Below are 8,396 nucleotides of genomic sequence, written 5' to 3' on the forward strand. Positions count from 1 at the left end.
TATCATAGGTGGTAGAGCTGATCCTGTCCTGGAACAGGTTATTGACTGAGAGGCTTTCTGAAGTTGCAGTTGGGCTTGTAAACTTAACAGTGCTGCAACAACAGACTAAGAACCTCAACATTTAAAAGATTGTTCACATTGTTTATTTGGTATCTTTCTCGCTAGAACAGTTTATTCTGGTGTCCAGAGCAAACTCCTAGCTAACACTGCTGCATAATAACTGAGATAGATATATATATCCTTCTGTGCACCATAGATGAGGTCACACTTGGGATAGGAGGGACTTATTTGAAGGCATTTTGTGCCACTGGCTGTGACGACTGGAGAACAGACTCCTTGTCTGCCTTATTAGCTCAGTCGTGAATGTTTTATTAGCATAGACACTGCCAGAGGTTTCATTCCAACCCTACTTTCCCCAGCCCTGCCATCGAGCTTTTAACGTAAAGGAGACATTTATGAAATGTTGGTATTAGGCTCTCAGAAATGTTCAGAGCCTGTTTTGGTTCAGGCCCTACTGTTTGTCTCTCCTCTGAATTTATCTTCACAGCACTGGTTTAACTGATATATCACTATTGGCTTCAGTAGGGATTATCACAGTTTACATTCACCAGGACTCAGAAGACAGCTTCATTAAAGGGAAAACCAGGTATGTTTTTTCTTTGTGTACACTGGGTGATGCAGAAGGAGAAAAGCATGTGGATGATATAGAAAGAGCTAAGGATGTACAGCTTCGTGATCTAGCATGGAAACAAAGAAGGACAGAACAAGGCAATAGACACCAAAGTACATAACCAGTAGTATATTTCTGGAAGCTTGAAAGAAGGTCATTAACTTACAAGAGAGGTGGATGTTATCCAGTGTCTCTCTGTTCAATTTTTGTGGTCAGTTTTTTAAATTTGTGCCTGTCAATGGACTTGCATAACGCAATTTCTCAACCAATACAAATCTTTTTTCTATTCAGTGCATGAAGATCAACCTGCAGTGTTGCTGTGATTAGGACCCCTGGGTTAATTAGGACCCCAGACAGACTTTGCTTACCAAGTAAGTGATTCTCAGCCCCGTGTCATTAGTGGCCCAAATGTGTTCAGATGTTATCTAGAGTAGAGACGTCCATGGTCAGTAACTAAGAGCACAGACAGGAGCCTGGCATTATACAGCTGGACTAATTGTTCCCATTGATTTCACAAGGGAAGAAAGTCTTGTTGAGGTAAGTACAGTGCAGCTGTTTAGTCTGTTGTCCATGGTATAGATGAAGTTGTAGAGCAAGTCTGTTAGACTGTAACACTCTTACCCAAGAAGGGACTTCTGGAGCTGTTGAGTTTGGAGGTTTCAGAACGGACTCATGATAGGATTTTACCTGTCTTGTGAGAGAGAAGATCTCTGAGGCCTAGAATCCAAAAGAACTTCTATGAACTTGATAATTTCCTTGGATAAACTATAGATTTTTATCTTTTTACTTTGAAGGCCAACTCGGGAAAGAGCCATGAGGTCATGGCTCAAGATGGGCACTTCCTGAGATAACCTTTAGTGCTGTGGGTGGACAAAAAGGGCAAGAAGCTCTACCAGCACTGTTTCATATGATCAGAAATAATTCCAGGTTAATGGACATTTTAAGATAAATCTAAGAGCCAACCTCAAAGAGAAACTGAAAGACCATGTTACAAAGACCAGTTCTTCCAGCAATAGACTTTAGGAAGGGAGTAGCACCATACTTGTTAGCGCTCCAAAGACATGTTGGAGTTCGCATTTCCTGAAAAACATGAGCCAGAGGAGGAAGTCTGAAAAGAAACAGGACATTAAAGGAGGTTCTGTCATGCTCTTGACACTGATAACTTGTCTGTGCCAGACAGAACCTGTAATCCTCTGAGAGTGCTGAGGGTACTGGGCAGATAGGTGTTTCCTACAGAAAGTCTTGCTGCTTTTATGACCCTAAGGAAGGCCCACAGACTTGGATAAGTAACCACAGAATCTACAGACATATGGAAAACAACATCCATTTGGTAACTGCAAGCCTTTCCTGCTCTCAACGGCAATGTCTTCCCTTGTGGTTTGAACCACAGGGAATCCTGGAGAACTGGATCCAGCCAAATAGTCTCTCATTACAGAGATGGAAAATATAGTCCACTGCACTGAATGCATCCAGCTTGTAACTGTAGGGAAGTAGAAACTGTCAGCTCTTCATTCATGAAGCATCTTATTTTGATGAATCTGAAACCCTCTCCTCTAAATCAGATCAACAAAAACATTCATAGCAATTTGGTGTACTCATACACAAACTAACAGATGAATAAACTTTTCACATAATGGGATCAATGAACATCAGGTGTTTCAGCTGATTTTTTAAAAGGAGTAGCTATAAACAGTAGTAACAGGTTAGAAATGAAAGCATGCCTCTCCTTCACAGGTCCTGGTACCCAAAGTGCAGGCTGTACGATTATCCACTGTGTAGGTTTTATCAGACTGGCCTATATGTGAGATACCCAGGAGCATGTGATATTTCTCTTCTGAGTCTCCTGTGGTATATCCAGTTTCTACTATGCACATGATACAGGAATAATATCATCAGCAAGAACAAAGATGCTGCGGAGAAGCCAAGCTGTCCTTCTTACCTGTGTCTCAACTCACGGAATATATGAAGTGCAAGTAGGGAGGAAAGATAAATCTGTAAATGGTACAGAAATTTACGTGCCAGAGCAGGTAAAGTGTTGGCATAGCTGTTCTTATCTGTCAGCCATCCTTGGTCCCTTGGGGCACACTGCTTCTGGCCCCAACTCACAAGAAAATCAAGGATTATTCTATTGATTATACATGCTCTTGATTTTGAGGTATTAAAAAGTGGAGCTATGGAACATAGGTAGTAAGGAAATGTGGCTCCCACATTTGTTGTCTGGCTCAGGCTGTGTCTTAGAAATCAGGCCCTGGGCACCAGAGACACCTGTGCAGTGGCTGTCTTGTGACAGATTCAGAGAGACTTGTTTTGGTGTGGCTGGGGTCAGAAGGGTGTCATTGTGGGGATACCCTTCTTTTTATACCTCCCAACCACCAGAGTGGGGGATATTTTGATGACAGACTGGAGGGCCTTTTGGCAGCAGGGGAGCTTGGTTGAGGAAGGAGAGCAAAGAGAGGGACCTGACAGAAGGGCAAAGGAGGATTAAGTCCTGCATTTTATGAGCTTTGAGGCTTGCACAGAGCATTTCCCAGGTGACAAAATTAGGTAGGCTTTTTGAGACAGCTTGTAAAGTATGGCACAAAAGAATAGAAAGGTCTTTTAAGAGCAGGTTCCTTTCCTAAATCAGAAAAACATCTTTTTGTAAGTAGCTTCTCACAAATGGCAGAGCTTATACCCTGGGATTTTCTTCCTCCCTTTCTCTTGAACTCTCTGTCAGGATGAATATAATAGCTTCACTCTTTTACAGAAAAAATACAGAGGTTTGGGTTCTAATACTGTTAACAACCTACAGATAACTAACCTCCATTTATTAACAATATACAAGGAAGAAGTACATTTTTCTTCCAATCCAGGGTTTCATAAAAACATTATCTGGTTTTGAAGTTCAGAAACAATGATTTGAAAAGAAACCTTTAATCAAAACAAAGGAATAGGATTCAGGGTTTGTTTGTTTTGTTTTTTTTTTAATGTAGCAGAAGAACAGATGGTCTGTGGGAACAACTCATTATTCTGTAACATTATCTCTTTAAGTGAATCTTTCTTTAGTATGCATGAAAACTACTAGTTTACTAACTCTGGGCACATAAAGACCTGCATAGGTATGGTAAAAGCAAATTTGCTGGCTCAGTCTAAAATGCAATTATGCATTTTAATTGGTACTGAGCCGTGGAACAGTGCTGAACGTAGCTTGCAACTTTTACTTGCAAAGACTTTGCATTTCATTTCAAACATAACAAATGCATTTACAAAAGAAAATTCTTGCAAATTAGGATGATTTTGGGTTAATTTGTAGAAGTACTGATACAAAGTGTTAGACATGAAAAAGCCTTCTTCAGAGAGCAACAGTTGCTGACTGAGATTAGCACAGGTGACATGGACAAAACTTTAACTGTCAGGATACTAATTTCATTCAGTGGTACTAGAGCATCAAACACCTGGATTCAGCTGTCTTGTAATACACTGAAAGTGAATACAGAAAAGACTCCCTACTTCTTAAAGCAGTAAAACTGTGGAACAATCTTCCCATGGGGATAGTGGAAGGGGAAAAAGCAAACTATTTTGAGGATGAATTGGTGTGCTGCTTTTGAATGGGGTAGAGTTAATTTTCTTCACAGTGGCTAGTATGGAGCTATATTTTGGGTTTGTGTTGAACACAATGTCAACAAAATAGAGATGCTTTTGTTATTGCTGGGCAGGTTTTATATGGAGCCAAGGCCTTTTCTGCTCCTCATACTGCCACACTGTCAGGGAAGTTGGGGTGCATGGGAAGTTGGGAGGAGAAACAGCCAGGACAGGTGACCTCAAGTGACCAAATGTATATCCCACACACACCATATAGCATCCTACTCAGTATATAAAATGAAGGGAAGAAGGGAGAAGGGGGGACCCTTCTTTGTGGGCTTTTTGTTTGTTTGTTAGGAAAGGAATCCTTTAGGTAGAGTGTGAATGGGACTTGGTAACCCAGGGTGCCTGGCCCTTCTTGTATCCAGACAGGTCACTTCAGATATGATGCAAATCTCCCTGAGATCTCCAGTGTAAATATCTACACCTCAGTCAGTCACTAACCTTCCTTTTATGGTTGTTTCTGAAAGAAGAGTACACCTCTGAGATCTAATTGCTCTTATCTTAAGGTATATAGAGTCATAGGGACTCATATCCTGAAAGTGCCTGTCCTTTCACTGACCACAAAGGGCGACACGGGTGACTATCCCAGATAAAGGTGGACTTGTCCCAAGGAGACAATTCCCTCCTTAAGACTACTCTGATTTTAGTGGGTTTGGGAGTCTCTGTTTCTGTGCTTCATTAACCATATACCAGTCGAAGGAAGCAGCACCTCCCTGTTTGATATGGTCCTCTTGGGACTTTGTGGCCTGAGCTATGAAAAACTGCAGTAATGAGGTATCTAAAATATGTAATTTCAGTCTTCTAGAGTTGTGAAAATTGCACTGTTTTTCCAAATTGTCCTCTACCCCCATCTACCATTTATTAAGCTTCTCTTCAGCTCACTGCCTTTTTTTGTAAACACAGTTGTCTAATGACAGATCTGCTGGGAAACACACCAAATAAATCACTGAATTCAATATAAATAGATAAAGGAAGAGATGGCTGACATTTAGAAAGACCAACCTTTCAATAGACAAGCCGCTGTGTGACTGAAATGCTGCCTCGTTCCAGGTTTTAAGAGGGTTATTCCACATAATAGATAATGTAAAAATGAAAAGCCAATTGGAAAACTTAAAAAGTGAGGTCATTTCTCTCACCCGGTAGCAAGTACAGGCTCAGTTCTATATAATTTAGTACTTCTGCATTATTTTACTCAAATATACAACTTGGGGGGGAAAAATAAAATGTTGTTACTGACAGGTTGTTTAAACATTTCAGCACTGATACAAGTTAGACAAGTAATTTTTTTTCCTTTTTTTATCTTCATTTTTCCCTTTTTGTTGTTTATGTCATCTGCTTTATCTTTGTGCCTTCTACAAATGTTATGTGATAAAACCATTTTTAGAGACCTTTTTAAAGCATTGTTTTGCCCAGCCAGAATCAGCAGCTTTGTTAATATAGGCTTGCACTATCCTGGTCTTATAGAATACAGAGCATTTGCAAGGGCTTTTTCAGAAAACTGTTTGAAAAAGGAGACTATATCATGGTATAGAGAAAACATTAACTTTTTAAAGACTGTTAACTTTTCTAAGTCAAAAAGATCTTATGTTCCTTTTGTTTTCATTTATAAATAAGTGGGTGGATCAATCAGCTAGGCACTCCCTGCACAAACAGTTCCTGCACAAACAGTTCCAATTAGTTTCATTTTTCAGTCCAATTATATCCCCAAAGAAAGTAAAAAAGATGAGACCAGGACAATATGGAGTAGAAAAGATATGCTTTAAATTAAAGAGAAGAGATTTTTCCAGTTTCTCTTTCAGATCTGATCTTTTCATTATAAAATAACTTACATTCCTCCAATTGGATCCCAGTTTGTGAGCTAGGAGAATGAGAACAGTTCTGATTTAAATTATGCCTATTAAAAAATCAGCATTGGATATATTGAAAATTTACATTTTCCCAGCATCAATCAGCTGTTGAAACAATGGGCTTTTTAGTAATTCCAAAGTGATTCAGTGAGACATTCAGCTGACAAGGCCAGGAATGCAATGTAAAGCCCTAATTAAGTAATACTGTAAGGAACATTTTATATTGGCTAGTGTTCCACAGGCCAATTCACTTAAGAAAAACGTTTATACTTATACTTTATAATAACATATAATATCTTATTAATTGATCTCATGTACATACCACCCACAAGAACTTCAGTACTTGCACAGACTGTAGTGACTTGCTTATGTCACCCAAGAACTGACCCCAGCTCTGACCATGCCAGCACATTTCACTTTTGCTTTTCTCTTTTTCCAATTCAAAGGTCAATTATCTACACTTTTACAAACCACACAGTAAAAACATGGTGTCAGAGACATTTGCAACCTTTGCAGACCACTCATTGCTGCAGAAGTTGCCCTGCACATTTCAATTCTCACTTCAATAAGCGTTGATTCAGGTGTCCAACTTTTTTATAAGCTATGATGATTTAGAAACCAACTATAGCTATGTAGATCAGACAAAAATGAATAGCTGTTTGAAGTATGCTTTCTAGATAGAACTCTCTGATCAGCATCTTTCTAACTCACTTTGATATAGTTATTGGCTGCTTGGCTGTATTTGAGTTTCATGCTGTGTTCTCCTAGTTGGATTGCAGAGTTCCCTCTCCCTCCCACTGAGGGAGACTCAAACCATGGCATTTGGTTGCAGACTTTAAACCCTGCAACTCAAAGATACTCATCTTTGAATGAATATCTGCATCTCCCTCTGTGAAGAGGCCTTGTGCAGCCTCTCTTGGTGGTAAGTTAAGACACAGTTCAGTTGTGGCCCTCAATTCAAATTTCAGGGATATGGAGGACAATTTGTCCAATTGCTTTACACGCAATTAGACAGCTGGTCAAAATTACCTTCCCACTGGGTTATGTGGCAAACCCAGCTTCGTGTTACACTGATGCAAGCTAAGGTTTCCCTGCAAATAAACATCGTTTCTGTAAATTTACATCAGCATCACCAAGAAGTGGATTTGGCCCACCTCCACAACAATTTCACAATATTGTAAAGAAGAAAAAAGCCCATTTTTTCATGCTCAGACAGTTTTCTCACTTCCTGAATGTTATATTACTGTGCATTCAGGCATAATTAATTTTCCTGTCACTTTATACACTGCCAGCAGAAGCAGAAGGGTTTTTATTCCATAATTGCCTGTTTTTCAGTGTCCATGAAAATGATTGTATTCACATTACTGGCACTTGCAGAGAGAGAGAAGAGCATGAAAGGGGAAGCATTCCTGCGTATGAATCTGCAAGCACCTGCAATGTCAGACATACTGTGACCAAAATTTTAATGAATGCCTGGGTTTTAAAAGAATGTGTCTGAAGAACTCTCTTCCTCATGGAGTATCCTGCTCAGCGGCATGATCCCCAGTTATCCCCTACAGCAGTGGAGATAAGTCTCGGAATTGTGACTTTGACAGCTGCAACAGCTGCTTGTGCATGAAAGCCAAAGAGCTTTTGAATTCAGCATTCAACAGAACAGAGCTCTTCCTCCCCCTTTCTATCTTTAAAAGCTTCAGTAGAACAGTTCGAGGACGGAGACTTGAAGCGGCATCTGCTAGCCCAGCACAGGGAAGGTTTGCAGAGCTGACTGCATCTAGATACACTCCAAGGAGTTTATAAGACTGGCATCATGAGGCCCTGGGTCTTCGTGGGTATTGCGACATCCCTCCTATTTAAATTGTTAGGTCATGGATTCTGGCCTAATTGGCATTTAAGCACCCTGGGAAGGCTGGATAAGCAGAATGAAGAAGCTTCTCAGGGTTGTAAAAATACTTGTAAACGCACTGTTTGAGCAAACAACATCTGAAAGCGTCTAGCAGGATAGTAATTGCTTTATCAGTTTAGATGCCAATACAAAACACTTAAAAGCAGTTTCTGGACAGGCCTATCCAATTCAAAACAAACACACAGAAAATCCAGCAAAAAGTTTATGAAAGTAAATGAATGCTAAGAGTCAAACAACACAAAATTATTCCTGCCATAAAACTATACCTGAAGACCACATACTATTCTGGTCGTGTATCCAAAGAGGTGAAAAAAAGCTGAAGAAAACTGAAGAAAACTGAGATGACTAAGGC

This window comes from Pseudopipra pipra, chromosome 3 (genome assembly GCF_036250125.1).
Source record: "Pseudopipra pipra isolate bDixPip1 chromosome 3, bDixPip1.hap1, whole genome shotgun sequence".
Lineage (NCBI taxonomy): Eukaryota > Metazoa > Chordata > Aves > Passeriformes > Pipridae > Pseudopipra > Pseudopipra pipra.